Source organism: Fukomys damarensis, unplaced genomic scaffold, assembly GCF_012274545.1.
Source record: "Fukomys damarensis isolate Sample0158 unplaced genomic scaffold, DMR_v1.0_HiC HiC_scaffold_2, whole genome shotgun sequence".
NCBI classification, from domain to species: domain Eukaryota; kingdom Metazoa; phylum Chordata; class Mammalia; order Rodentia; family Bathyergidae; genus Fukomys; species Fukomys damarensis.
In genome coordinates this window covers 29,499,383-29,508,089 of record NW_022900914.1, presented here as the reverse complement: position 1 = coordinate 29,508,089, position 8,707 = coordinate 29,499,383, and the positions used below count along the sequence as shown (strand labels likewise).

The 8,707-nt window shown below is 33.8% G+C and overlaps 2 long non-coding RNA genes across 2 annotated transcripts; both read left to right on the top strand.

Moving 5' to 3' along the window:
• Window positions 1-336: 336 nt before the first annotated feature.
• On the top strand, window positions 337-1,303 carry LOC104856427. Its single transcript, XR_778635.1, has 3 exons — window positions 337-406; window positions 835-867; window positions 1,182-1,303. It is a non-coding gene; the product is annotated as an uncharacterized LOC104856427 (long non-coding RNA).
• Window positions 1,304-1,899: 596 nt separating this feature from the next.
• On the top strand, window positions 1,900-7,703 carry LOC104856426. Its single transcript, XR_778634.1, has 3 exons — window positions 1,900-1,973; window positions 3,806-3,974; window positions 7,358-7,703. It is a non-coding gene; the product is annotated as an uncharacterized LOC104856426 (long non-coding RNA).
• The last annotated feature ends 1,004 nt before the right edge of the window (window positions 7,704-8,707 follow it).

Below are 8,707 nucleotides of genomic sequence, written 5' to 3'. Positions count from 1 at the left end.
TACATCAGCATGCTGACAATCTCAACAGTTTCTGTGCAGATGGAAGATAAATATAGGCAATGTATCTTTTTTCCCATTTGAGAATTCCGATTTACCTAATAAATGCTACATTGACTGATTTCCACATTGTGTTTATATTCCACCTTGGGGATAGTCAATTTAAAATATTAGAATTGATGATGAAATAAAAAGTAATATCATAAAGCTATGTGCCTTTACTTCAAAGATAATTTCTGTAAGTCTTTATTTTGGAAGACTTGATCTCTGGAAGGCACAGTCATTAGTTATGGAACCTGGGCATTGACATTATGACATTATAAAAGGCCTCTGCTCTGATTCTATTCCTCTGTCAAACAGCTCATGTCTCTCAGCTCCTGAGAACAGAGCTCACATTCTTGCAAATAAGGTCTATTTTTATTAAAAATCTAAGAGTAGATATGGGGTTGGTATACATGACTTACTATACCTAAATATTAGGATTTTAAAATAATTTCTGAATTTGTACTATAACTTACTGCATAGACTTCACATATGTGTGGAAATTTCTATGGCTGTACTCAATACTATTTAAGGACAGCTCACATCTTTTAGAATGGCTTGTGTCAAAAAACAAAAAAGAAAGATAACAATGTTGAAGAGAATGTGTAGAAAATATACATTTTTCATTGAAATGTAGATTAGTATAACTATTATTTTAAAAATTGTAAGAAGTATCCTCAAGAAACTGAAAATAAAATTGGCGCACAGCTGAGTAAATCACTCTCTGAGGTTTATATCCAATGGAATTGAAACCAACATCATGAACAGACATCTTTACTCCCATGTTCATTACAGCACATCTACAACACTAAGATTTGGAAGCAAGCAGTATCCATCAGTAGATTAATGGAGAAAAAAAAATGTGGTAGTCATATGCCATGGAATATTATTCAGCATTTAAAAAGTGAAATCTATCATTTGCAACAACATGGATAAATCTGGAAGACATTATACCTAATGCTAATGGCTTGTGTCCAGATGTCCCCCAAAGCCAACATATGTGGGGCCTTTTCAAAGGTGGCTGGATCTGGAGTGTATGATGCTGGGATTAAGGGTGTGTGATTACTAAACTAGTTTTGGCATAGTTCTGAGTGTGAGTGCTACCCACCCTAAGGGCACTTAGCCTTGACAGACTATTAAAGGACAGAAAGAAGCGGCCTCTTTTCCCTCGCTGGCTGCTTGGTGCCTTATGCCAGCCTGCTCTGTGATGACCTTCTGCCATGCCCCCTGTTTGGAGACTGCCAGCTATGGAGTGAAACCTCTACAAACTGTAAGCTTCAATAAACCTTTCTTCCTTGAATTTTGGATGTCAGGTGTTTTGTCTCAGTAAAGAGAAAAGTAACTAAGACACCTATTCAAATACACAAGGCACAGAGAAACAAATATTACACAGCCTCCCTTATATATAGACCCTAATAAATTTTATCTTACATAAGTAGAAGAATTGTTGGTTAACTAAGACTGGGTGGAGGGAATGGGCAGTTATTGATTATTGAGTACAAAGCCTCAGACAGGAAGAACAAGTTGTGAGTTCTATCATAAATATAATGTATTATCTATTTAAAAATAACTAAGACTAAATTTCAATATCTAACAAGGAAAATGGTAGCCAGATAGGGTGATAGATATGTTAATTAACTTATATTGTGTCACACTATACATATATCAAACCATCACATTACATTTCACAACTATATATAATTTTGATTTATGAATCAAGAAGTTAATTTTAAAGGATAAGTTAAATCTTTACATTAAAGTTTACTTTTCTAAGAATTTTACAAATTCTTTCTGCAACATGAATCCCATGGGGGAAGAAAACACTACCACCGAGTGTCTTGTCACCTCAACTATTATTAAGAAAAATGAAGATTTTGACTTTCTTTGTGCTCGTGATATTCTGTTCCTGTCTCTGCATTTGAAAAAGGGAAACGGTATGTCTAGTGCATGACAGGGATGGAGCCAAGTATGATGCATTTTGTTTCATTGAATCCTCATAATAACCATGAAAAAATACTCTTATATCTTCATGGATCAAAATAAATAATGAACTAGGATCCCTTAAGCTTTAGTCCCTTGCTTAAATTCACTCACTACGGTGCAGGGCTGGAATTCAAATTCAGGGTTCTTTGCAGTCAGCGATTTAAGAGTTTATTAAGGCAGGGATCTATTCTCAAATCACAGTAAATATATAGCAGAGATTCTCAAAAAAGACTTATCCTGTCTTTGTTTAAAAAGTATGATGTGAAAATAGGTCACAGGAGGGCTGGGGATTTAGCTCAGTGGTTCTGGAGCCTGCCTCGCAAGTGCAAGAACCTGAGTTCGAAACGAAGAGGTCACATGTAATTTTTCAGCTACTGTGAGCCTTTTAACGAGCATATGACTTGAGACTTAAAAATAATGCAGCTTTGTACGGCGGGGGGTGGAATTCATGTTTCTTTCCTAAGGAAATCATTTGTAATTTTATTCGCAACATAGCAGTAGCTTACTGACTAGATAACATAAAAATGTAATGTGTTTTGAGTGTTCATTGAGTTCTGGAACTCTGCAAAGTATTTCACATTCATTTATAGGCATCTCAGACTCTGCATTAAAATTTTTGCTGTAATACAATTTATTATCTTTTAGAATAATTCCTTTTTCCTTTGAAAATATAGAAACCGGGTCCTTCTGAAATGATGACTTTCTCCTGCTTCTCTGGTTGGTCTTCTCAGCCATTTTTGTGTCATGGGGAAAACATTCTGGATGCTTGTAAACTTCATTCGGCTTATTGTTCCCCTAGTGTACCAGACCGTGAAGTTGTTAAGTCAGGCTGGTTAGCACTGACTTCTGAGACATTTCATTTGACATCTCTGCACCTCCCTCTTGATCCTCTGCCATTTATCATTATCCTTTGTTTATAGCACCTCCACCTGTTTGTTAAATAACAAACTGTAAATAATTTTTGGCTTCCAATGTAGTTTGCCTTTGGTAAATTAAAAATATTAATTTTTGCTAATTTTAGCACCAGGGCCAACAGAAATCTTAAGCTTACTCATACAAGAAGTTTTGCAACCTTGTCTCTTTATTTAAGGAAAAATTTACTTAAAATTCATTATTTGTAACTTTTAAATTTCGTTGGTACTTATAAAAAACAAAAGGAAAATGGAGAAAAAGTTGTCTATATATATAAACCTTAAGTATAGTTTCTAGAGTAAATAAAATATCTGTATCTGATCACATTTCTTAAGCCAGGAATGACAAGCCCATAGATGTAAGGCTAAATGAAAACTCCATTTAAAATTCATGTTACCTTGCAAGCCAAATCATATATAAAACTCTGGTAATACTTTGATAATCACTAAGAAAAGAGTTATTTTTGAGGCCAAAAATATTATTTTACAGTATATTTGTTATAAGCAAAATAATGCAATGTTTTCAAGATCCTAAAATAGTAGAGAATCGTTAATAAAACGTATACAGAACTCTAAAATCAATATATAAATACTGTTATTTAAATTATTTTTGATTGAAAATTAAAAAGACTAGGGCTGTTCACAATGAAACCATTGGGTTCTGAATCCTGTCTTTGGTCAGGTTGTAAGACTCTGCCCAGGCGATTTTTAAATGTTCTGATAGAACTGTCTGCCCATTGTTTAAAAATAACACATACTTCTAAAAATTTAACAAAGATAAAGATATTCAACTGGTTTACACTGAATGTTTTGCACTAATTTACTAGTGGACATATCGCTGTTGCAATCATAATTTTGTTTTTGTTTTGCAGCTCACCTTTCACTCTGTGAATTCTAAATGCCATCAACAAAATTGCCAGTGGTACAAAAAATGATAAAATTAATATGTTTCAAAACTTCATGACCTCAGTTACTTGGAAAGGACAAACAAACAGAGAAGCATCCATACACATGAGTTATCATTTTGTTGTTACTAAACAGGTGAGGTTTTACATATGCCATGATTTTAAATTAGGGGCTTATTTCAATGGACAGAAGTCAATAGTATATTAACTACTATATTAAACATGGCTTAGTTTATATCACTATCTTGCTCTTGTAACAATATGTTTCTTAAATGTCTGTTACTATATCTCTCTTCCTTTCAACTCTTTGCAGTATTTCTAGTTTCTCTAGATTCTGATAACAATAAAAACAAAAATCACAATTATTTTTTCAGTAAATAATTGTTATACATGTTTACATTCCTTGTGGGGAACTGGTACATACACAATATATTTTAGTTCTTTTTATTTTTAATTCTCTTTTCCTTCTCTTCCTGGCCTCCACCCAGTTCATGATGCCTTGTATGGCCTTTATCTAGATGTGTCCCCAATTTCTCATGTGCTCATAGGTAGAGCTTTTTGGAGGTAGCTGGATTTAGAGTCCATGGGGCTATGATAACTGGATTAATCCACTGATTGATTTATCATAATTCTATGTGTAAATAATTGGAAGGCCTCTCCCGGCCATGGGTGGCATCAATCAATAGGCTTGTTGCCTGGATGAAATATAAAGCGAAAGAGTAGCTGTCTGCTTGCTTCCTCATGCTTGCCCTGCCATGAACTGTTTCTCCTCTGCAATGCTTCTCTACTTGGATACCCTGGAGCCAGTGCACTATAAACTGAAACCTCTACAAACTGTGAGCTAAAAGAAACCTTTCATCCTTTAACTTGTGGTTGTTGAGTGTTTTGTCCCAGCAATGAGAAAATAACCAACACAATTCCCTGGGTGTTTTGTTTGTTATTTTGGTAAATGTTTGCAACACATAAGGTTTACATTCCCTGAGTATAGTCAGAACATGTACATAATAATTATTATTTGAGGGTCTAATTTGTAGCAGACATTCTAAGAAGCATTTTAAATATAGTATCACCAAATGAAAAGTTTTTTTTTTCTTTTTTCTTTTTTTGTACCTTGTGCTTAGGGCCTTGTGCTTGTCAGGCAGGTGCTGTGCCACTGAGCTACATCCCTGGTGTGAAATGTTTTTATATTTTGTTTTATTTTGCTACCTAGTAAAAAAATGCATTGAACAACTTCTGAGATAAAGAAGAATGCACACAACTTTGTGTGAACCAATGGTTGGTCTATAGATATTCCTATAAAAGAATGGGCTACCCATACCTTTAAGGTTCAATTCACTGCATGTCTATATGTCTTTAGAATTTAGATAACAAAATACGAAGAGAAGGAAGCAGCTGTGAAAATCCAGATATTTCATTTATAAAATTATATTTTGTCATGAAATTATTATAAGTTAAAACATAATAAAAATTATATTCGCTGAATATAAACTCTGGCCCTAACGAAACAGAAATATAGCATGAAACATTAAAATAAGTAACCTTTGAGATTGTGATGAAATTTCAATGGAAACTCGTGTATTTTGTGTAATGAATAATCACTTGTTGCTTAATCAGGCTTATAAAGAACAATTTTTAAACATAGAACAAATATACATTTAACCATATACATATGTTTATTCACCATTATCTCACATTAAGACTGGGCTGTTTCATTGAATATACATCCAGTGATTACTGTTTGAATTTGTATTCCTTACATAAATCAACTCACATTTCCTCATAGATTTTTCTTCTCTCAGTTGCCTTTGAGGGGTACTAGGATTTAAATGCAGTTCCAAGCTCTCTGCACATAGAACTGTTGACGTACAGACAAATTTTTTTAGTCTTCATTGTTGTCTCACTAACACATAAATTGATAACAATTCATTTTAGGACCTCAGGGTTATTTTAAAGTAATCAAATTCTTTCACTTGAAACAAAATCTTTTTTGTACTTACTTTTTATTGGTTGGTATAATAATTACTTAAAAATGAGGTAAGGATAAGTTAAACTGGCACAGTCTGGCACCAAACAACAAACATTATTAGGTCAGCAGTACACTTAATTAATGGGAGCAAAAGCTTGCACATTTACTAAGTAGTTAATATTGAAAAGAGTCAGGGTGCCACAGGTTTTAGGTATTGGGTATTACATACTATAGAAATAAATGTATTTATCATCTGGATGAGGAAACTATATATCTATGTCATTTAAATTGTCATTCAAATTTAGGAGTATATGGATTTAAATCAATAAAGTGTCCTCATAATAAATTTTCTAGGGATATCCACAGAATGAAAAATAATTAGCCAATTTGGTTGTTTGATGTACAAGGAAGTAAGAGAACAATGAATTTTTTTAAACACAAAAATATGTATCCTGTAGCATTCATGTTTACTAAATTTATTTGTATATATCATTATTTTGTCTTTATATGATTTTTCCATGATTATTTTTTTTATTTTTTTTTTTGTAAAAAAAGCACTTGTACAAGTTGTGACCCCTTTTGAAATGGAGACCTTGGGAAAATTTCTGCCCCATATCCCTGTATAAAAAGCATGCATCAAAAGAAGTCCTCTAAATTTAAACATTATTTGGTACTCAGAAGTTGAATAGTCTCAAGAAATTCTGAGCTATTGTAACGACAAATAATCAGTCAGTGACAGAACCAACTCCTTAAAACAGAGGTTATACTTGTGAGGGCTGCACCCATTTGCCTTAGGAAAAATCAAGAAATTTCCTTCAGAGCATCTGCGCATTTATTTACCTTACTCATACATACTTATACATAATGTATATATGTGCATGCCTCTAAACACACACTTTATGCATATTCTTTGCAATAGTCATCCACAGAAAAACTACTTATTTACATCTAACCCCTTATAGTACACATAGAACTAGTCACTCTCACCCTCTTTTTCATGTATCCACATAGCATGACATCATGTCTTCTCTGTTTAATAGCCATTAGATTTGCTTAGAACAAGTAGAAGCTGCCTTCTGTCTTGCCTCCCTCCTACATGTACACATATCTCTTAATCCAAAGAGGATGACCTCAATCCTTTTAACAACATCACTGAATACAAAGAGGTAAAGTAGACCTAACCCACATTCCCCCTCTCACAAAGGCCAGGCTCAGGGGAGAGCAAGTAACCTATATTTGTTCAACTACAATGAAGTTCAAAACTTGGCCCTTAAAATAAAGTAAATAATGATTTTACTTTCTTCTAAAAGGTAATAGAAGGGCAAGGGGAGGGTGTAGTCATGACTGTGTTTTAGTGCATGTGTGTGTTTGTGTGCGTGCGTGAGTGCAACAGACTAACAGACTTGAGCCTATTACAATCATTGGGAACTTCTATGTTCTCCCAAAAATAGATTGAAGTGCTGAAATTCTGTCAGTACCAGTGAGTGAAACTTTATGTAAAAATAGTTTTCTTGTAGATGTAACCAAGCTGAGATGAGGCTATATTCTCATAGGATGGACCCTGAACCAGCATGATTGGCATCTTCATTAAAGAAAAAGAGGCACCAAGATGGATATAGAAGGAGAGTTTCACATGATGTTGGAGGCACCGATTGGAATACTGAGGATGGCTGCAGCTACCAGAAGCTAAGAAAAGCGTGCTAGGGAAGGGAATAGATTTCTTCTTGTGCCATTACAAAGAGCCTCCTGACACCTTGATTCCAGTTTTCTAGCCTCCTGCTCTGAGAGAGATTAAATTTGTTTCATGCCACTCAGTCTGCGGCTCATTGTTACAACAGCCCCAGGAACCTATTCAACATAGGTCCAAGCTGGGAGAACTTTAAAGATACAAAGCTAAACACCTACTATGACTGAAGCTACTATAATTTTGTCAACCAATACTTTTCCTATAGTATGTGAGTATAAAGTCTGTAACTGCTATGATTGTGTTCATTTTCGGTTTTTTTTTTAACTTGAAAAAAGCTTTTAACTACATTTCTTTTCCTAGCAACAACTATATTGTTGTTAGGCAAGACTTGTAAAGAAATCCTTCGAGTATAGCAGTCTAGTTGATGTGTCTAACACTGTAAATGTAAAAGACCCAGCACAGATGCCCAAATGGCACATCCCTACCTGGTACACCTATAATTTAGCTGTCAATATGTTAAGGAGATGGCTGCACACAGGCAACAAGGAGAACAGTGGGCTAATCCTTCCTTCTGAAGTTAAAAAAAATAAAATTATGTACAGTGCCTATAAATTTTCTGGAGATGTAACATATACCTGATAACATATTCATAGTCAATCTTGCTTTAAAATGAAAGTTAATTCTATTGTCTTGTAAAGAAATTTGTTTCATGTTTTTGAGGGTTATACATGTTCTTTCATATATTTAAATGTTTTAAGAATATGAATGGGATTCACATGCATTTGGATTAGAAAACAGAAAACATTTTCCTGCTCTTTGTCCTTCTATAAAATATACTCAAAACTGAAAAGAAAAAAAATATGCTTCTTATGGAAAAGTATGTCCCATTCTTGTTATTAGTATTTTACTTATTGTTAGACTTGTTATTAGTATTTTACTATTTTAAGTAGCACTTGAAAATTGTCTTTGTTAGTGCTCATTCACTCATTCATTGAAGAAACAGCAGGGTTTAGCTAACTTAAATGAATTTACAAGTGAATAAATAATAATCCTTCTAGGTTAATGGATATTTCCATAAAACAATGATAAAGAATGTGAAAAACCCTCACCCAACCCACTCTATGTCCAATCTCTCAAATTAAATTCTTTATAATGGGATTTACCTTACCAATTTCTGTGGCCAATTATGCTTAATTTATGAAGTTACATGGCCTTA